The 22,764-nt window shown below is 36.8% G+C and overlaps 1 protein-coding gene across 12 annotated transcripts in view; it reads left to right on the top strand.

Moving 5' to 3' along the window:
• EPB41L2 (erythrocyte membrane protein band 4.1 like 2) overlaps nt 1-22,764 on the top strand; it is a 101,350-nt gene that overhangs the window by 6,779 nt on the left and 71,807 nt on the right. Inside the window, exon 3 of one of the 12 annotated variants that reach the window (XM_065680868.1) lies at nt 7,719-7,770. The exons of the other annotated variants lie outside the window; for them this stretch is intronic. The gene's annotated coding sequence lies outside the window, so the exon portion shown is untranslated. The remainder of the gene's footprint in view (nt 1-7,718; nt 7,771-22,764) is intronic. 12 annotated transcript variants of the gene reach the window in all.

Genomic DNA, 22,764 nt, shown 5'->3' on the forward strand with positions numbered 1-22,764 from the left:
AAACCCCAATTGCAAGTGATTTAGTATGAAACCTGTTTTGACCTGCAGTTATCTCATCTTAATTAACTTAAGCTGTTGGATATTTGAACTCAGTTTCACAGTGTGCTTTTTCTACTCTTTGTGTACTTAAGGATGTGTCTTATAGAAAGCAATTAATGTTTAATGAGATCTGTGCACTTAAAGTTTTTCTTTACCCCTCTTTCCCCCTCCTATACTTGAGCATGACATTTGCTTACAATGACACCATTGTAACTTTTTCTGAGTAGATTGTAATATTTTCATTCAGAAGGGTAAGACACATTTCTGAAGACTGAGATCCATGTTCTCAGACTTCTTCCCTTAATTCCATTCAATAGAAAAGGTGAAACACATAGCATATTAAAACTTTTTTTTTTTTTTGTCTCAGTTGAATTTAGTCAGTATGTAATTTCAGAAAGTAAGGATGCTGTATGTAAGTGAATTTGGGAATACTTCAGTCCTGCACTGCAGGTGAGAAAATGCTGGGGGGAAAAAGGTGCATTCTCCATAAAAGCGTTCTATAAAATGACTTGCCTTATTAGAGATTTATGTTTAAAAACCTCATCCAAAACCAAAATGAAATCTTACTACAGAGCACAGTAGTGCATGGCAGTGTTCTGACTTGGGGAGAGTGCCAGCATGATTGATTCAAATAGAATAGTTTGAAGACACCATATATAACAAATTTAACTGGATATTCCTGCTTTTTGAAGACCTGAAGGGGCTGAAGATAGAAACTTTTTTACCATGGCTCCCCCCCCTTTCATCTCCCCCCACACCCATGCGGACTTGTTTTGGCAAATTTAGTAAAACACAGAGCCCTACATTTTACTTTCATCCATCAATCATTCCAAGATCAATAATCCTGATAGGGTATTTGCAGTCTTAACTGAGTTACCGGCTGGGCTTAAACCACAACAACTTGAGATCAAGTATTAAATGTGAGACAGTTCTTTATGGAGGAAAAGTTTGTACGATTTTGGCTTTGATAGAAAAACATGATGCAGGAAGCTTCATTACTTGTCTCTGTTACGTATCACAACTCCTGTTTTTTGTGTTTCAAGAAAGCCTAATGAAGCTCTGTAAAAATACTGGTATGTTAGCTGAAGTGTATTTTACTATGCTGACTTATTCAAAAGTTAAAATAATTTAACTCGTCATCTTGAGGGATCATGGGACTTGGAAGTACTGGGCTAGGAATGTTTTATTTGTTGCCTGCAAATGGATTTTTAAAAGCCTAGGTGAAAAACCAAAACGTGCTTCCCGTATATTGGGAGCAGATTTGATTCAGTCTTTTTTTTTTTTTTTTTTTGCTTTTATAGAAATGCAGCTTCTTTGTTTTGTTTTTTTTTCCAGACTTTTGTTCAGTTTCCCCTGATTATTATTTTTTTAATTAATTTTTTTATTTTTTTCTTCATTCTCTTAACTTTCATCACAGTGGAGCACCTACTAGGAAGATGGTTGGTTTACCATAAAATTCCCCAGCTGTTGGTACTGGTTTAGAGTATGTCATATGTTTTAGATAAAGGATGAGACATACACCATATATAGCACCACATGAAAACAGTTTTTATTGGATGAACTTTTTAGTCACTGTCATGAGCCGTAATTTTCTAGAAACATCTTGTCTACATAAACTGTTGAATGGTGTGGGAAGATTAATTTGCCTGGTGAAGTTTTTTTGGGGTTTTTTTTAGGTTGGTGGTTGGGTTTTTTTTTTATGCATTAGAATTTATATTACATGGTGTGTGAGGAAGTTATCCTAGTCCTTACAATAGGGAAAGTGCTTGAAGTTTTAAGCATCAGGAGCTAGTGCAAGATGATATTATAAAATGCATTACATTGCCATGGGATTTTTTTTGGTCTCTTCCAACCTTAGTAATGGCTTATGACTTTTTTACTAAGAGTTAATTGTATTTTTCTTGAGTGCTGGTTTCTGTTGGTCTACCTTCTATTTGTTACTGGATGCTGTTCTCTGTTAAACTTGAATCCATTTTTAATTAAGTTTTGCAGTTTCCCTCTTTGAGGTAATTTTTTAGTAGAAAAGGTAGTTTGTTATATATGTGGGTTTTTTTCAATTTTAGTCAAGTTAGGTGACTTAATATGTAATTATTTGAGCTGAAGCTTAGTGGTGCAGTGGGCGCTTAGTGCTTCTGGAAGTATGTCCAGCTTTATCAACTTTTTTGAACTGTACTGTGTTAGGTAGTACTTGTGTGTTGCCCACAGGTTCTGTGGCGGTTTGTCAAATCTTGATCTTCCACCACCCTCTTTTTTTAGTATAAAGTGGTTTAAAGATTAACCCTTTTTTTTTTTTGGGGGGGGGTGGGGTGGGTAACAAAGTAGTTTGCTTGTTTGTTTGTTTTGCAGGGGTATGGAGTTTGTAATTTCTTCCAGAGAAAAGCAGCTTCTGCTTCAGGTTCTGCCTCCAGCCAGTGTACTGGGGCTGGTCACTTAGCTCCTAGTCTATTGCTGCTGCATGTATGTGTGGGGAATCTGTGGGACAGCACTGTGTCATAATGGCATTTGTCTGCCATCAGATAGTACTAATTCTTGAAATGATCTCTTCCTGATTTGAGGAAGAGGGTTTCTATATGCTTATGGAAAGCAGCAGTGTTTCATGACAGCTGTGACTCAGATTAGTCTGATTTTGTTATGCAGATGCAAAAATGTCTGATTTTATGCAGTTGTCTTTTTTTTTTTTTACCCAGATGATTTCATATGTAGTAGTAATCTCTGACAGTTTCTGATGATTCTGATACTTGAATGTGGAAATTCTCTTACTGAAGTTCCTTTAACTTTCTCACATGACAGAACAATTTTCTGTGCAGAAACAAACTTGGAAAGTTTTACAGTATATACTTCTGTTATAAAATGAAAGAATAACAATCATAAAATAGCAAGTTTTCCATCTGTTAAAGCAAAGTTTTATGACTACTAAATATTCTTATTAGAACAGCAAGATTCTGCTATCGTGGGAATTACACTTGTGCCATTTTTCAAGTTCCTTGTTTGCTGCTGTTAGGGTATTAACAAATCTTTTTATAGATGACAAACCGTGTTTTGCAAGCTTCAAATTATTTCTACAGTACCATAAAGTAAAATTACAGAGATTTGTTTTCTTTCAACATATTTTTGCAGAGCATTATTAGTCTCAAATGGTATGTAAACTATGACAGCATGGAGGGAAAATGTGCCACTGTGTAGGAGTGAATTGAAACTGGAGATACTAGAGACATTTCTGACTATGACACTACTTGTTTGCCTGGTTTATAGTGAAGACTGTGACTTTTGTACCTTTAGTCATATGTATCTGGTAGGTACAAACAGTCGAACAACAAATGTGGCCGCTAATTAGATTGTAACTTTTTTTCTTCAATACTTACTTTGACCATACTGAAGTCGTGATATCTGTGGGAAGCTCTGTGTCCATGGATCCTTCAAGGACAGTACTTTTGAGCTATTGCTCCTATCATGGGACCTTTAAAACAAGAATGTACTTAGAGATGCCTTTTAAGTAGGAGGCTGAGTATATCTGTAGTCTGTATGGAGGTTATGTTATGCAACTGAAGTTGGGCTTCCATTTTCAGCAATAGATGTACTGTTCTGAGTGATTTCCTTTCCCTTCCTTCCACTTCAGTTCATCCTCTAAAGGCATGGTTCCCTGTATTTTCTCTCTCCTTCATCCTTTGTGCTCCAAGCAAACACTTTGTAACCTTTCTTCCCCACTTCATTTTCTTCTGTTCTCTTGTCTCTTTTGGTCTCCCCTTGAATTAATGCTGAAGTAAACACTACTGTTGTTTACAAAGTCGTGTACTACTGAAGAATTGAAGATGGCTTTTCCTCTGCTAGTCATTGCTAAAGAAACATTTGGCATGAGTTGAGAGTGATCTGATAATTATATGATGCAAAGGTATGCAAAACTTCGTCTCTACTGTGAGCAGTAAAATGTTACCTGCTGGTTTTTTAAATGGTATGCTAATATGGAAGATTTCTTGTTGCTTTATATGAAGGTAGTCACATTCATTGAAATTGAAACTGATGCCTCAGAATTCTTTATTTAAAAATAGGCAGCATAACTATGGCTGCAAATGAGAACCTAATATAGACCCTTACATCAACATGATTAGAATATAAAGATTCTTCTGCAAAACCAGGCTAAGTTGAATATCCTCCCATACAGGACTTGTAAACTTTTGTTTTAAAAACAGTTGTTGCGCCTTTCACCTGGCTAGACCAAGGGAGATGCCTCGTTATCTTCTCAGGTATATCTTCCTTTGCATGAAAAACCTTTCAGTTTAGTGACTTGTCTCTATGCTTGAGAAACACTGCCATAGGCATACTTACATTTCAACAATATGCAGTCATTCACATGACAAAGCTGTCTTTTGATGCTGATATCGTGAAGGGCTGGTAATTCTGCAGAGGGCTAAAATATTCTGCAGGAGTTTTGCCAGAAGTTAAGTGCTTTTCAGCCAAGAGAACTTGTGTTCTATATTCAGTTTTCCTGTTTGATCTGGAAATCTGTTATCAAACATCTAGTGATTTGGTTGTAATTACTTTTTTGAATAATTTGTATGCTTTATGGTTTTGCTGCTGTTCAAAAACACACTTACAAATTTTAGTGTAGAAGTTTTGAGGAACCCTTGTTTAAATCCTTAGCATGCTGCAGCACAACGAGAAGTGATGGCAAAAGTCACTAGTGCATGTGGAATGAATAGGTACCAGTCCTGGACTTTGACTTCCACTAGCTTTTGATTTCTGATTGCAGCGCTAAAGAGGGTGTAACTTTGGGGGTGATAAATGTGACTTCTTAGTTAACAATTTTCATGCAAAAACTTTTTTATTTAGAGTGACATTTATAAATACAGAGTGATTTAATAATCACTCATATATATGAATCTGTAAGTTTGCACAAAAGAAGGTGTTGTAATACAGGAGCTGATAGGCAGACAGAAAATACGTTTTTGGGAAGGATTTGTTGTGGTGAAAATTATGCTTCTTTTACCACCAAAATGCAAAGACTTAAGTATTAAGATACTTCCAAATGCTTTTGAATGATTTTCGGTGGTCTTGTGAGTATTGTATCTATGTCATTCTGCAGCTTACATAATCATTAGGGGACCCAAGTGTTACTAAATACGAAGTATCTCCTGACCTTTCAAAAAAGGTTGAGATGCCATTATGAGACTTGTAAATCAGATGTGCTGAGTTTTTGTAATAAGATGCCAAAGATCCTTCACTTTTTTTCTCTTCCCCATAGAGTCTCGAGAGTATTGTAACTTGATTTATATTGTTTTCTTCCAAGTCAAGAAATTTATTTAAGCAGCTTAAGCTCTACACAGGCTGCAAATGCACTTCTCTGATGTATTTTGCATCTAACATAGCTTCTAACATAGCCTACTGGACTTTGTATTTTCTTCAAAAGAAAAATATATGGAAGTTGGTATAGTCAGTTCCCTGGGTGAGACTGAAGTGCTCTATGAATTGTCTGTATGTGAAGATGAGTCTGTGTGAACTATCACTGCAGTTTTGAAACTGTCCATTGGTGCTCAGATCAGAGGTAGTTGGACTACCTAGCTGTGAGTAAAGGTAACCTTTTGATTCAGGCCATGACACTTGTTTCCATGCACAGTGCTCTCTGCTTCCAGTCTAAGAAGTCACCATGCCCAATAAACTAAACTGCAACAAATTCTGTGCCCTTGTGATGGGGGGTAAAGAAACGATGCCATAATTTATTTGTAGTCTGAATTGCTGCTGCCAAAATTCCAGAATGACTGTCTAAAGTTTTGCTTTCTTAGATTTGTAAGCTGCAACCGTTGAGGTGTGTTCTGAAGTAGTTACATTTATACACTGTGATAAGATCACCTGATCCCAGGCCTTCTCTTTCCCAAACAATCTCTGCTTTCTCAGCCTCTCATCATATGGCAGATGCTGCAAGCCTTGAATCATCTTAGCTGGGCTTGTTCCAGTATATCCTCAGCTCTCTTGTATGGGAGAACCTAAAACTGGATGAACATGCAAACCGTAATTTGCAGTGGGGGCATGGTGGAAGATAAGTCTACTGTGAATCTGTAGGCATCAGTTAGATATGGGGGAGGGTCCCACTAGTTTGTCTTGTAATGCCTGTGATAACCTTGGCACTCCTTATAAGAACATATGGTTCATATTTGGTTCTGAAGACCAGTTTCCAGGCTTGTATAAGGTATAGTAGTAATAGGATAAGATGGGATTAGTGAAAAGACAATTAATACAGAGAATGGGGTTTACTTTCAAGTATGCGTGTATGTATACGTAAGAAGTTTGCTTAGCTTGTGATGTGTAATATAATGATTAAAGATAGAAAGTTACATGATTTAGCTTCTGTTTTGTTTCATTTTGATCGTTACCTGTACAGGTATATCTTCAGCAGATGTCAGGTGGGATTTGAACTGTATGTGAGGATCAGTAGTTAGATTGAGAGCAGTTGTGGAAATTTTATGACTGGGAGACAGAAGGAAATGTTTCCAATTTCATTTGAGAATTCCGATTTACTTCAGCAGGCTTTTTGGTTAAAAAATGGTTAATACTTCAGGTAAAAATGAGTATTTAGACTGCCTTTTGCTGTCAGGCAAATTTTGCTGCTATACAAACTTAATTTGTGAGTTCATGGAATCATGGAATCACTTAGGTTAGAAAAGACCTTTAAGATCATCAAGTCCAAGCATTAGCCCAGCACTGCCAAGTCCACAACTAAACCATGTCCCTAAGCACCACATCTACATGTCTTTTAAATACCTCCAGGGATGGTGACTCAGCCACTTCCCTGGGCAGCCTGTTCCATTGCCTGACAACCCTTCAGATGAAGAAATTTTTCCTAATACCCAATTGAAACCTCCCCTGGTGCAACTTGAGGCCATTTCCTCTTGTCCTGTTACTTGGGAGAAGAGGCTGACGCCTGCTCCCTACAGCCTTTGTTTCAAAAACTATGTCAACTTTTTTGCTATATCCTCTGTAAGCTTTTAAGTTCATTCAGCTAAATATATGATATTTAGCAATTGAAATTTCTGACAGCTTGTCATGAGTAAAAGGTCTTATTTCCTCCTCTCCTACAAATAGGAAAAGATGTTAACTAGCAGAAGGATGTTGCAAGTTAGGGAAAATACACTCATTATTGTTACCTTAGCAACACTTCAGTCTTGTCTGTTAGACCTAAATCTCACCTGATTCTTCTTCTGTGGAAACCTTATTATGAAAGTAAGAGTTTTCTTAAATGCCTCAAGATTATCTTTGATGCAGGGTTTTAGAGTAGTTATTAATACCTCTTTCACATTTGTTCTCCAACAAGATCTTTTGAATTTACTGTTAGCTACTCTTAGTTTTTCTTTAATGAGGAGTCTTTTGAAATTGTAGGCTGGGTTTGTCTAGTATTTTGCTGGTATCAGTCATTTGGGGTAACACTAAACTAATTACCAGAACAATTGTCTCAGTGCTGTAATACTGTCTGTTAGCTGATTCCCTGACCCTTGTATTTTTCTTTTCTACTTGCTATCTTCTGTTGCCTTTTAAGCATCAGAAGTTATCCATTAATTTATATGTATCCTGTTATTTAATTAAAACATCTGGCAGTGAAAAGTTTGGAGCAAGCTCCCCTTCTAATTTCAACCAAGGGCATGTCATGATTCAAGTGCAAATCCTTCATGTTTATTCCTTTACTGTTTCAGACCAGGAGACAACCTATTAGTAGACCACTCAGTAGAGCAGACCCAGCAACAGGTAGGGCCATACCCAAAAAATCTAACCCTCCAATGTGTTTTGAAGTGTTTCATGAGTAATAGGAGACAGAGTCTCTGTGTTAAATTACAAAACTTGTCCTGGTTATTGTCTTGAGTTGCTAAGAAAATATAGAATATTCTTAATCAAACGAATCTGAGTATTCCAGGCAGAGAATTAACTAGGCTTCTTTTAAATGTGGAAACTCTGTGGTTTCTTTTTCTCTGACCTTAAGCACGTGGGAAAGAAGATAGTTTCTAAGCAAAGGGAAAGGGAAATTGTCTCATATTTATTAAATCCTTTTCCTATCAGGAAGTATGCACCAGGATTATATGCTTGGCAAGCAAGAGTACGTATTTTGGCTCATGCTTCTGTCTTTGTAACTTTAACAGCCTGCCAGCATTGCAGGCAACACTAGCAGCAGTCTGTGTCCCAGACAGTTTTGATTATAAATCCCAGTCCCTGCAGTGGGGCAGAAAGCTCCATGGGGATGGGTACTATTTGGTCTCCTTGTCTCCTTTTCCTTCCTTAGTGCACTTGGAGAGAGGGTAAGGGATATCTGATGAGGGCAAGAAGATGGTCATGCTGATAGTTACCCCTCTGCATCTTTGTTAAATATCCTGTGAATATTGCCTAAATTTGATGATGTTCCAGGCTTCTTGTGATGGAACCAATGGTCTGCAACCTAATTGTATCTGAAAGATCTTCTATAAACCATTGTTTGAGTGCACCAACTGCCAGAATTACAAAAGGCATTGCCCACGCAGGCATTCCAGAAATTTTGTATGCAGTCTTTTCTTGCTTATCAAATGCAAAGATGATTGTTATTTCAAATTCATAAATATATGGCTAAATCTTCCGTGAATTTCCTCTGGGGCCAACAACAGTTACGTTAAGACTTCGTGTGATAGTGATGGCAATTCTGTTAAAGTATCTTAGGTATTTTAAATGAAGTAAAAAATTCTTGCACTGTCTTCATTTTCTGAAGTGTAAGGAGAGGCAAATGAAGAGAGTAGATGCACTTGTATGGGAGAGAATCCGAGGGGAAGACTGGATGTCATTTCTGTGAACATTCCATCTACTAATATATTTATCTTCATTCTTGGGGAATGAATATGAAGGGAACCAAATCATGTAATCATGTATGTCTTTCTAACTTAAGTCTTCAAGCAAATGTTATTGTATTTAAAACCTTTTTTTTTTTTTTTTGGTAATTTAAAAAGCTTACATCTTAACATCTAGGATGGTCCCTGTAATATTAAAGTTAATTCTTCGGACTGGAGACAGATATGTAAGGAATATTTTGAATAACTTATTTGACTGTAAACTGCTTTTATGGAGCAGTTAAATGCATACTCTGCTTTTGGCCAAAATGTAGTGATGTTTTTTGGTTTGTGTGTTTTGTTTTGCTTTCTTTTTTTAAGAAAGGTTTTTAAAGCCAGTCAGTTTTCTCAAATACTTGGGAGGTATTTAGGTTCTGAATAGCACCTTAGCATAAAATATAAACTCAACTACTGACATTGTTCTTAACTTCATATAAGATATGGATGGTGATATATCTTTGTGGCATGTGAACTCCCTATCTATGTATTTGGTTGTGTGAAATGTCTGATAATGCTCCATCCCTGGCAGTATTCAAGGCCAGGCTGGAAAGAGCATTGGCTGACATGGCCTAGTGCGAGGTGTCCCTGCTCATGGCAGGGGCGTTGGAACTGGATGATCTTAAGGTCCTTTCCAACCCAAACCATTCTGTGATGCTGTGTTAATAACAAATTGTCAGTACTCGGCTCAATTTTAGCACTTATCTGTTAGGCTCTGGTTTGATCTCAAATGCAGCTTTTTAAGGAAAGCTGAAGCTACAAAGACTAAAAACTTTTGTTGCTGTTTATGTAGAAGCTACTCTCCGTAATCCAAAGGAATTGGATTAACACAACAACGTATTTGTTCAAGGGAGCACTGAAGTCCTGCCAATAAGACAAATGTTGAAATAGCTGCATAGGCTTCCATAGTTTCATTTATATTGCCACATGCAAAGTGTTTAGTATCTTACTAGGATCAAGGTATTGAATGCGACATAGTCATGAAGATAAAGGAGGGTTGTTGTTTTGTTGTTTGTTTTTTTTATCTGGCATGAAATCTGAAAATTGAGTTCATAACTTTTGTAATGTCTGTGCTGCTTCCTGAAGATAGTCACAAGACTAGGTTTCTCTGTACAGAGACACAAAAAGTGGATTCCGAAAGCCAGTACCACAGCTTGTAAAGCTTGATCTTTACCTCTAGGTATTTATCTTGAGTCAAGGATCCTGAATTTCTTTTTTGAGGACTTTGTATTTCACAAGCCATAGGCAAAACAAAAACTACATTGCTATTACTGCTAGCTTTGATCATATCCTATAGTTCATTCATTAGATTGGTGTTTTTTTGCTAATTGCAAAAAAGGGTTATTGTTGATTTTTCAGATTGCAGCAAAGTCTCTATTATCTTTGTAGCATAAAAACAAACAGGTTTGATTACTTGCTATAATTACTTTGGCAGCAGTTCTCATTTAGGAAACTTCTGCCACTGTACAGTTTCCTGGTATCCCCCCGTTTACCACAGAAGAGACTGCTGCTTCAACTTTTCCTATACATCCTACAAAAACAGAGTTATTGTCCCTTGTTTATTTAGTTAACTGTTTAGGTAGCTTCTCCCTAAACCAAGGATGTGAAATATTTGATTTCAGATATCAGCTGGGGAGATGCATCTTAAACCAAAATCGTACCTGTAGCCTTACTAGATGGTACCTAGCATTCTTCTTCCAGTTATGGAACTGCTTTTTATTCAATTTGTTATAATCCAGCTTGGTTAGGAATGGGCACACTTGATATGCATTGTAAAGAAAAGTTGAATGAAAGAGTATTGTACATTTACTTCTTTTTTTTAAGGTTGCAGATGGTGCAAGATTTAACTGGATGAACATCATAGTGAAAAAAATGGTGCTGTTGTATGTACCAGTGCAGTTGTATACCTGCTTGGTATTCTTGAATGAAAGTAGCAGTGCTTCTTTCTTTAATAAGGCACAAAAATAACTCTTTGAAATTACTATTGAAAATACTTTATGCCTTTGACAAAATTCTGACTAAACTGCAAAGCTCTTAATGACTGACAGATTGTGGAGAATAGTTTTTAAAGTGCAGGTATCAAGAACAGTATTGAAGGGGAAATGCAGATGTCAGACAATAGTTTTTAAAGTATATGTATAGCCTGAGTCTGTGTAAAATGCAGGTAGCTGATGGCAGCAGTTAAGTGTAGCTGTAAACTGAGGGACAGCTGTAATGGGATGAAGAATTTATAGTGTAGCTTTGTAGAGTAATTGCAAGCTTAACACAGAAGAATGTCTCCTGAGGCACTTCAGGAGGTTTGAGTGAAATAATTCACAGTGAATTTAGCTCTAGCTGGAAACATTTTTGTTTTGTTTCAGTAGTAGTATTAACCTGATTGCCTTGTCTACCCACTCTCACCACCTGAAAAACGTTCAACTGAAATGCTTAAAGTAAACCCCTGTAAGAGCTGATAGGAATGATTATACAGGTTTGCCAAACAGCTGCTTGGTTTGAACCAAAAGTTAATGTTGGGGACAAAGAAACAGTTTTAATGTTTTTGGAAGGAGAAAGTATAGACCAAGATTGCCTTTGTTATGTGCTTTGCTTAACTATCTTTTGTCACAGAACTGATATGGTGCATGGGGGGCTGATAAGGGCAGCAAAACCTCAGCATAAAGTCAAAAGATGAGATTCTCTGGGTAGCGACTCTGTGTTTGGTCTGCTTTGGCACAAGGGCTGCTTGAATGGCTCAGGGAGCCTGCAACCCATTCCTCTGCATCTTGCTCCATCCTGTACTGGCATTTATTATGGTAACAGGGGGTAAGATAACAGTATGTCTTTGCAACAGCTCTTGGTTGTGAGAAGCAGAGGCAAGCGAGTGAGAAGCTTGATTCTTGTAGTATCCTTAGTTCTGTTTGTGTTCTCCTGGTATAAACTGGGCAGACTTCTGGGAAGCTGTCAAAGGTCAGAAATGCGGACAGAGAGGAGCCAGGAGCACAGTGTGACAGCAGTAGGACTGGAGTCACTGTGCAATGAAGGCTGGGCATTGGAGTTCCTAAAGTATGGGAGGAGGGATGGAAGTGGAAGCTAGTACTGTTGCTGCAGAAAAAATTAAATTGGACTGGAAAAGTTAGTCCTGTCAGTGCTGCTGAGAAGCCTTGAATTTGCACTGCTCTGTCTCTAAACTTTCAAATTAATTAAGTGGTTAATAGTCTTGTTCACTCACATGACTGGTGACTATTTAACAGAATAGACAGATCTTGGAAAAACTGAATACCAGCTATGTTTAAGTGTCTGTGCGGTTTGCTTTTGAAAATGCGTTCATAATAAGTGATATCATACGTCTCCTCTGATAGCTTTGCTTTTCATTAAAGTAAGTTTCCTTTTAATTCTTTGGCTTATCGAGATGTTAGACATAGGATAAAATGTTGAAGGAGACTTGAGAAACTTTAGTCTTCCAACAATGCGTACAAAACTTAAAGCTAAAGTAATTTGAGAAATGTGGTGCTTGACCTGTGATACTGCTGTAGCTTGTTGTTGGAATCAAATGAACTAGCCAAACCAGTAAATCCACTGTGTAGAAAACAGTAGTCTGAAAAAAGACCTCTTTCAACAAATAAATCAAATATGTTAACTAGCATGGAAGACCTTTGTTTCTTGAAAAAAGTCAATGCAGAGTAACTAGTTTAATAATGGAATAAAGACGGCTTTGTCATGACAATAAAAAAATTACCACTAGAAATTTTCACTTGTCATTTACTTCCTTATATTTCTGGAGGTACTCAAATGCTCACCTTTAAAAAAGTTTTCTACTTGTTCTGTAGGACAGCTATTTGAAGAGAATTAGTATTTGTTATGCCTGACACTCTACTTGGAAGTCAGCCTTAAGGGTGCCCTGACAATGAGTTCTGAAATGATGCATCCACTGTAACTTTCAATGCCTGTAGTGCCATAGAAGGATATTTGTCAGATTCAGCAATACAGTGTACCTCAAACGAACTGATTATCTAATTACACTATATTCCAAAGGCAGCCTTGGGTTAGAGATACTGAAAAGTCAAGTCATTGCAAAGTAAAGTGCTGTGTGTTCCAGGATAAAATAAATTTTCCTTGAAAATTTTTTTTCTGTGGAATAATTTTCTTATTGGCCCATGGAGTCTGATGCAAACAGTTGCATTGTGTCACTCTTGTTAAAATTTTGAAAAGTAGATGCGAATCTCTCTTCAGTGCAGGTCTAGTCACTTTTTTTTTTCCTTCCTTATAGTTAAGTATTCGTTTATTTTGAAAATTTCAAAAATGCCCATCATTTTAAATAGACATTGATAGGCATTGAAATAGATCTGATTTAATGGAAGGAGAGGGAAGCATCAGCAGTAGTTAATGGATGGGAGTGCTGAGTACAGTGGGTCCTCATGGGCCCACTTTGCCATTGTAGAGTCTCAGAATGATGCTGTGACGTCCCTGCGACTAGTGGGGATTCAGGTGACCATGTTTGCCCCTGTGGTAGCCCAGCATTGATAATTGACATGGAAGAGGAGCCATTTCTAAGCTGCGAGAAGCTACATTTGCTGTAGTTGTGCACTGGCTAGGACCACATTGTTGCTCAAGGGGTAAAGTGGAGTTAACTGTACTTTTTATAAGTCTTCTGTAAGTCTTGTATAAATATGTTTGTCTTATGCTTAAGTCCATAGAGACATTTCTGGAAAACAACATTACATTTCATATTTCATTTTGAAACTAAAGCCTTGATGTTTCTGGGAGTTTATAGATAATCTTATTAAATATCTCTATAAGGTGTGTATATATAGTGAGGTACACAGTCTGGTTGCCATCAATATTTTCTCATGATAAACTTGCAAGTCAGGGAAGTAGCAGGGGTACAAAGTTAAAGGTAAGCAAACAAACAAACCCTACCTTTTTTTGTAGAGAAGCCTGATAGCCTAATTTTGTGGATGAGGTTGCGGGGGTGGAATTTTGTGTTGCTTTGTCTTTTTCAGAATTTACATCTGTTGACAAGTGGCAGAGTCACATTTTCAGTGCATGAGTTCCAGACATAAGCATTTCTGAGTTAGAGATGCTAACCATGGCAAAGACTTGGTGTATTTGCTAGTTTTTGCTGCTTGAGGTGGTAGTGTGCCTGACCTAAGTGGGTAGAAAATTCCAGATTTGGTTCTTAGCCTTTTTCTGAGTATTTGGCAGACTTTTAAACTAAAGACTGCATGAAAATTTACTTCTCATTGACTCCTTTGGAAACAGTAGTAACCTTTGGAGCCTTAAAAAGTTTCCCCTGAGGTATTGGCTTCAGTTAAAATTACTTCAGTTCCTTTAGGTAGTTGTAATCTATTGCTTTGCAGTTTTGACACTTAAAAGGTGAACGGTATTGTGATTTGTAACTTAGTGAGAAAGTAAGTGGAAGTTTTGCTATTTGCCTTTTTTCTTTTTTTTTTCTGCTTATAAAGAGAGAATTTAAGTTTAGAATTTTCAGTTCACTGGGAAAAGTCATATTTAATGCTACCAAACGCTTCTAGAGGTTAAATTAAGTATCTTTTAATGAGGAAATAGGCATGATGCTCTTGATACCAATTTTAATGTAGATGTATATGTTCTTAGAAATCTCTGATATGCTGTGGATTTCTTACACATGTCACTTACTAACTTTCACTGCGAAAGCAGTTGCATTCAAAGCAGGTTTGTTTCAATAGCAGCCAAAAATTCACTTGAAGACAAGAAATACCGAAGCAGCTGCCTAGTACGTTGGTTCTATTAATTAAGTGGAGTGCATTGTATTAAGTGATTGAGTGTCTGTGTGGATGATTAAGTATAATCTGACTCATAGTCAAATCTTACTGCAATAAACAAGAAACTTCTGCAGGTTTGTCTGGGAATCTTTGCTGGCAAAGTTCGAGAAATACCTAATATTTGCGCATTGTGACAATTGCACTGTTGGTTTGGTCAGGTACAGTGCAGAACACAGCATAAAACAAATTGTCAGCATCTGCAGTACTATTGCAATTTTTCTTCAGATAAATACGTGGGGCTTTGGCAGGATGTCCAGTGATGTCTGTTAGGTATTCTGTGTAGTTTAGCTCGTAGCATGATCCTACTGGCAAGTGAGGCTTCTGTAGTTTGCCAAGGGTCTTTAATGGCTGAGTGTTTACAATGATGCTACTTTAGTTGGGTTTCTTTTTTAAATCTAGCGGTAGACCACTTCTAGATTTATCTGTACATCCTGATTGAAAATATTAACTCTGTAAATCTGGGCTTTATTTCACCACTATATTTTTATTTATACTCTTTTAAAAATTGAAGATATAACAGGACTTTAAGGAGCAAGGAATTGTGCAGGTGTTCTGCATATAGCACACAAGAAGGCAAATTCAATGAATTACTCTATGTAAAATGGTGATTTTTTTTTTTATTTTTCTTTTGTCGAGCTTTCAATTTCAACAGTTACCAGTTGAAAATTCTTATAAAGCTTTAGTATTTATAATAATGTGAATGATTTTTCTGACCAATCTTTATTATAAGGTAAATTTGTAAACTTTTCATGTAGGAGGATATTTCCTGAGGAATCCTTGGCTGGTCAAGAGAGATAAAACTATGGTATATATACATGTGTGTGTGCAAACATTAAAAAGAGTGTGTATGCATGTGCTTTTTGTGTGTAGCTTCTGTGAACTCCCGTCTGTTAGTGACTACTAATACATAATGATGGTTTTGGACTGGCAATGCCTGCATTTCTGGGCGCTTGCAGCTATTGCAGATATTACTTGCATGACTTCATTAACCTCACTGTGAATAGGGCTTGTTAAATGCATGCAGGTGTACTGATCTGAATTGCTGTTTTGCACTTCCTGAATGTTTTACTGTGTGATAGCTCCTAAGCCTTAGTGTACCTCCTAAAGCCACAACAACTCCTACACTTAACACTGTCAGCTATGCTTCTGGTCTCTTGGCAGAAGCAGCTGTGCTGCTTATCTTGTATGTTTTGTGAGCTACTATGATGACATTAAGATGCCATTTTCATCCATGAGCACCTGACTTGAATGAGATATTATTTCTGTAATTTAGTATTAAAATTTGAAGTTGTAATAAGCCATGCCTCACACTGTGTGAGCATGTGTTGAAGCACTAGAGCTATTGCTTGAAGGCTTTCATTTGTTTCTACTGTGAAAGTAGTCTTGAAAGGCTGTAAGACTTCTAGATTTAGCCTATGGATAATCAGAGGAGAGCAACTTGTTTGTTCGCAGACTTTCCAGCAGCTCTGTAATGGATCTCCTGTGGCTGATGCATGTGACTATGCTGCTCGTAAATTGACCATGCTTGAGTGCACTGATGGTAGAATAAATGAGTGGATTATTTTTCACAATAGGCTGTTATGACTGACAGTGATTAAATTATGAGAGATTGCAGAACACATTCTTTGGGTGGCTACAAAGAGAGCTGTCTGCTCAAAGCAACAGAGAAAGTACATTGCGTTTCTGTGTTCTTATTCTGAAAGGGTAAAGTGATGCATAAAGGAGACGCTGAGCACTGTGACAGCAGTGTGTCGACAAAATCCTAGTCTGAGTTTTGGTGAGTGTTAGGACATTTGAATTACTAGCTGTTAAAGACTTAGAATAGGTTCCCTGGGTCATCAAGAGCAAAGTAAGTATCACCTGTTCCAAGACCTTTGCAAGTGCCATCGAAAGATTGCTTTGGTTTGTTTATCTTGGCTATGTTTTAGGGAAGGTGGCCCCAAAATCTCATTCACTTGTAAGAAAAAACACTTTATTTAGTGACTAATTTTATCACTTTTATTCAGAAGTAATGTGATAAAGAATATTCTGCAAGTCAAACATGTTTAGAGACTTGAGAATTAACATTAATCATCTTAAATTTCTTGAGCTGTTTTGGTATTTTATCTTCTTTGCACAAATACAATTCTATTTTAGTTTGGGTACTACAGTGTATGATCTGCTGAGTAATACTGATTGTTGTTGTGGTCACTAGTGGAAAAATACCATGACAGTTAGCATTCATCCTTTATGAGCCTTTATGTGGTTTTGTATTTTCTTTTCCCGTGAAACTTACAGAAGCAGGGCAAATGGAGCTCTGCAAAAAGTGGGGAAATACTGTAGTCTGTTAGTAGAGAGTGTTACATGAGCTAGGGAATAGATAGATACCTAAGTTGGTTGATGTGATATACCTAGAGTAATATTATGTCGCAGATGTGACTTAATTTGTCTTAGTAAGCATTTGTAAATAATTTTCTTCTGCTGCCATGTTTTTTTTTTTTTTTATTTTTTTTTTATTTAACCTAGACAGTGGGAAGAAATAGAGCAGAGCTTGCATGCATTTCTAGGTAAAAATGTTGCAAGTATAGAGTAAAGCATGAAAAGCACTCTTTTCATTGGGAGTTACTTTCCAGCGTATTTCCTGTCATAGTGACTTAGCATGTGTTATGTACAACTCTCTTTCTAACTTGCTATTTTGTAGATGCCATAGCAGTGTCAGGCTTGATGTCTTCAGTGAACTTTGTATATTACTTTTTTCATGTTCTGGATCTTGAGCAGACTGATAAAGATGTCCTTCTAAAATGACTTTTCCAGTTTATGTGTATAAATTCAGTTCAGACTTAACTAAATGATGTGGGTCAGAACATGAATGGTGGTTGCTGCCTGGGGTGAGCCTGCTACGCCTGGCACAGCACTCCACAGGCTGCTTTGTTGGGTGTCAGTCTCCATCCTCTCCTGAGATCTCACCTTTCAGTTCCTGCAGCAAAAATGATGAAGCAAGAGGTGGAGTGTGCTGTCCAGCACCTTGCCTTTCTCCTTTCTCACTTTTGTGAGCCGTAGCATGTATGCCATTTGGCAAAGTGCTGGAGGCAAGCTCTGCTGTGTGGAGAGGGGCTGTCAGCCTTGTGGAGGGTTGTGCTGGAGTCAGTACCTCAAAGTACTGAGGTGACGTGAATGGAGGAAGGGACTGCAGTAAGGAGAAAGAAACAACCAACTTTTTTGCCTGGAATGTGTAATATTATTGATAGCTCTGGTGGTTATATTTTGATGTAACTGTTGGCAAATGCTGAATTTGTGTTGCATATTGCTAGTCAGGACTAATCTGCATGGTTTTCTGCACTGCACAGAGCACTAGAACTCCCATAGGAACATACGTGTTCTAGAGCTATGTGATTTTAAAAAGGGAATTTTAAATAAGAAATCCATGGCTTTAGCTTATTTTCAGCAGTAGCTTTTTTTTTTTTTTTATATGGGTAGATCAGCAAAAAAGCATGTCTAATATTCATGCTGTTCATTAGGTACCAATACAAATACAAGTTCATGTGCTGATGTATGTGTTCAGAATAGCACTGTAAATTGTGATATAGCGTATTCTGTTTTAAGCTGTATGTGGTTTTGTTTGGGAGCCAAATGCTGCCTGCTAAGTATGACATGAATATAGATATTCAGAATGGGGATAGCTGAAAGTTCTGTTGGATACATCTATACTAATAAACTAACCCATGTCAAGCTCCTGCAGAACCTGGCAGAATCCATAATACATCTTCTTTCCCTTCACAATAGGGTGGCAGACTGTTAGTGCAGTGCCAGAGCTGTAAAGAACCACTGGAATTACCTGATAGTTGTGCTAGACACTAGGGCGTAGGAGTGGAGAAAAGACCTTGATGGTTTGTAAACTGTAAGTGATCATGTATTAAAATACTGTTGGCACTTTCAGTGTAGACAATTTTTTAAAGCGTGCTGGAAAGCAGAGAGGAGAAAATTTCATTTTAAAGCTCTTGCATAATAGTTTTTATTTTTCACCTGTTGAGTTTATCAAAACTAGTTTACTAAAGAGATTGGAGTGGGACGATTTAATATAGAAGTACTTTAACACAGGAAGAACATTGAGAACCTAGGGGCTGCCTAGTTCCAGACAGGGAATGTTGTTTTCAGAGTCCGTGTAGAAGCTGAGCCTGACACACTTAAATTAGAAGCTGGTTGATACTTCTTAGCAAGCATAATTAATTTTGAAATCAGATTTGAGGATAGAAATGCGTTCTCTACACACCAGGTCTCTAATCAAACTGGGTATCTCTAAAAATTTTCATCTCAATAACGTAGTACAGTTTTCTGTGCCATGATTTGAAAATGTATTTCAACTTCATTCTTAGTATGATGTTATTAATCACAAATAAAGAATAATTATTTTCATTTAACATCGTAAAGTTAGTAAAAGTAAGTATATATCAAGGTAAAAAATACCTTGAATGTGTGGGTAATTGATTATCACAAGCAATGCTAAATGTAACATTAAAGTTGCATTCTACTGAAATAAATGAATTTTAACAACTACTGAACAAAAAGAAATGAAAGTTTCTTGAGAAGAAACATGAAAACATCTATGTGCAGGCATATGTACACAGTTTGATAGAGCATTACTGTCAGCCAGTTGAAATCAGGGGATCTATTCTTTATTCCTGAAGGTTAGACTGAATACTGTAGAAGGACTTCACAGATTTCTCAAATGGCAACACTGAACATTTCTAGAAAGTGGCTTTACAGAGTCTATGGTCACTTCATTAATGAATTTGGAGATTTTAACATTTTAAAACTAGCCTTCAGAACTGTTTGAGCACCTGTGACTAAAGCAACCTAAAAGAATTCTAAGAACACAGCAATATTAATAGAGCCGTTTCTTAAACAAATTACCTATTTTTTTTCTAAACAGCTTTTATAAATATTAGCTTTTTTTCCATCAGCTTACTTTTTAAATATTAAGGGCTTTTCTTGGATCACTCTCAGCAAAGTGCTCAGAAGAAAAACTTGCTCCAGCTCCACTTGTTAAATTTTATTTGCATTCCTCTTATTCTTGCTGTGTTCCCTGAAGGGATTAAACACCGAGTAGACGAAATACTGCGCAACTTCCAAATGACTTCAGTATTCTTTCTTTTTCCAAAGCCCCATAATGCTAAGAATTACTGAAAAGACAAATGGCATCTCTCCCTCTTAGTTTTTCTTTTGGCAATTGATTTTTGTTCCTGTTAGGTTTATTTTCATTTACTAAAGGATATACTAAGGATTAGTTAGAGCAAGTTCTTAAGATAGTGGCATGGTCAAAATTGAGAAGAAAAAGGTAGTATTTCTACCACCTCTCCATGACTTCTGCAAACACTATAACCTACTCTGATTAATGCAGAGTATATATTTTTCCTGAAACTTGTATGTACATTGAAACAGAAAATTTACTCCTTAAACAAACACAGTGCTTGACTAGAACAGAGATAAGGAATATTATTTGTCTGCTGGGCATGGGCAGATTGCAGCTCTCCAAGTATCTTAACTTGTAGACAGATTAACGTGGCCTTGTGCAGCACAGCATGCTGCTTAAACCCTGGCTCAGACTGAGCAGTCATAAAATGGATTGGTGACTTAGGCTATTCATCCCAGCCATGACAGTTTAAAGGAGGTCACTGACAACGTCAACAGAGCATACAATCCTTTTTTTCTAGATAGGCTTTGCCTTGGTTTTTTTGTCAGGCGGATTCTTTCAAAAGTATTTAGGCCTTCCACTTTCATCTCCATTAATCAGGGGTTATTCTGGAAGAGATTCCCTGTGAAAGGAGATCTAGTGTTGCTTTTCGATGCCTGTGATCTCTTCAGTTAGAGAATGCAGAGGTCTTCATAGGCTGTGGATCAAGAACATAATCAGTCCGTGTTTTTCAGAACAAGATATTTTGGGAGATAAGAGCAGAAAAATCTGGTGATTTATACCATTCTCAGATTTTATTATTTCTTTGTTTCAAGAGGATTTCTGTCACTTCCACAATTATTTGGGATATTGAAAACACTAACTGGAACATATGGTGTAATCTACAGAAAAGAAATAACTGACTTGCCTTTGTTTCAGCCTCTCAGCACGTCTTTTTGATATATTGGCTATACTGGTTTTCAGTCGCTTTGCGCAGAAATACATCCCCAATCCTAGGTAGTGTAATTGTCATTTAAAAAATTAGCTGCATTCTCTATTTCTGAAGCTGTTTCATGTTTTGCCTGTGGCATAATTTGATTAGTTGAACAGCTTTTAAGTACTGTTTGATTTTTTTTGTTTTGTTTTGTCATGATCAGTTGACAGATAAAAGCATTCACATAATTTCACAAACAGCTTATTTTGCTTGTTTTCCTGTGGATATGATGGAAAGAAAATTCCAGCTTGCTTTTTGAACGGCTTATGTTGTTTTTGTTCAGGTGACATCCTAAACTGTCTGGATGTAAGTCAGGCTTTTGACGAAGTCTGGCACCTTGGATTTCTAACAATGGTCATGGAGTTGAGTGGAAGGTATAGGACTTAATAATCAGGAAGGTTCTAAAAAAAGGCAAATAAAATTAAGCAAAGGTACAAGAGGGAAGGGAGAAGAAAAGAGAATGAAAGAGGGGGTTTATACATCAGACTAAAGAGTGTTTATTACAGATGGTGAAGCCCACACATCATAGCTTAAAACAGCCTTGTTGCAATGTCCTGGGAATTTTAGGGAAGCTGTGTCCCATTATGGAACATTATACTCCAACATAATTTTTTTTTCACCATTTCCATCTAAATGTCTTTATTGTATGGCTATATATATATTTAAAAGGCTTATCTGTGCATCTGAGTATGGGGTATAACACTAGCTGGTAATGTATTTTCAGAATATGAATTATTGATGTAACTTCTCAGCTTTTTGGAAGTCTTTTGATAGCTTAGCATATTGACATTTTATGTGAAATATGGTGTAATATCTTGGTTCATATAACCTTATGGGAAGAAAAGTTATTTTGTCTTTTCAACAATTTGAAACTTCTTTGGAAGCCACCCTGAGCATGCTGTATTACTTATCTGTATATCTTAAAAGGAATGCCTTCAGTTTCATTTCTTTCCCTTTTTCATTAAGTTTGCTATAATGTTTGCAACTTTTATTTCAAGTGTTGCAGTATATTTTATACATGTGCTATCTAAAATCCATTCTCCTTTGTTAAAGAAGACAATAAAACATTGTTTTAATTGGCATAAGAAATGCATGAGAAATGCTGCAACTTTGCAGAAAAAGGATAGCATATTAGTTTTGCTTCAAGTATTGAGTCATTTCTGTGTAAATGTGCTCATGGAGATTAATGAAGTTGCAGGGAGTAATTTGATGACAGCATTACCTCATAAGAGTAATCTGCCAACTTAAAATTCTTCACCTGATGCGACTGAGAATTTGGTTTGTTTGTGCATAACTGTGGTGAATTCTAATTCGGTTGAATTGAAATGTATAGTTAGTGGTGTCTGTCTCCTCCAGACTTGAATTTGAACTCAGAATTTTAGTGATATCACACAAGCATTAATTAGCTTGGATTGTTCAACAGGAAAATGTTACATCACTTGACAAGAGCAAACTTTTGGCTTCTTTGATAGTTATTTCAATGAAAATTGAGCTGGGAATACATATGTTTCGGAGTTATAGCTTTAAAAGCAAAAAAGCTCATTTCATAACTTTCTGTAGGTTTTGTAACTCCCACGTAACCCAGTATTGACACTCTGTAATGTAATACAATTTTTGTGCATGTCTAGAGGGTCTAATAATGAAAACAGATCAAAAAGACTTATCACAACTTTCTCTTTTCTGTATTGCTATTGAAGTATTGCTATTGTCTAAGCAGTATTAAACTCTTCCTGTGGTACATCACCCTTTTGTTTTTGGAGAGAAGTGACCTCTAGGTTTTAAGTGATAACAAGTGAAAAACTGTTGTCTTCTTACGTGGAACATCTAGAAGTATTTGATGTCATGAGAGGAGGCCTTGAGACCTGTTTATGTTTTGGTTTTACTACTGTCCCAGTGAACATGTCTTGTATGTCACTTCCTCTGTGTAGTGCCCTGAGTTTCTTTATCTGTAAAATTACTTTTTGCTAAAATCAG

The sequence above is a fragment of the Lathamus discolor genome, chromosome 5 (assembly GCF_037157495.1).
Source record: "Lathamus discolor isolate bLatDis1 chromosome 5, bLatDis1.hap1, whole genome shotgun sequence".
In the NCBI taxonomy this organism is placed as follows: Eukaryota; Metazoa; Chordata; class Aves; order Psittaciformes; family Psittacidae; genus Lathamus; species Lathamus discolor.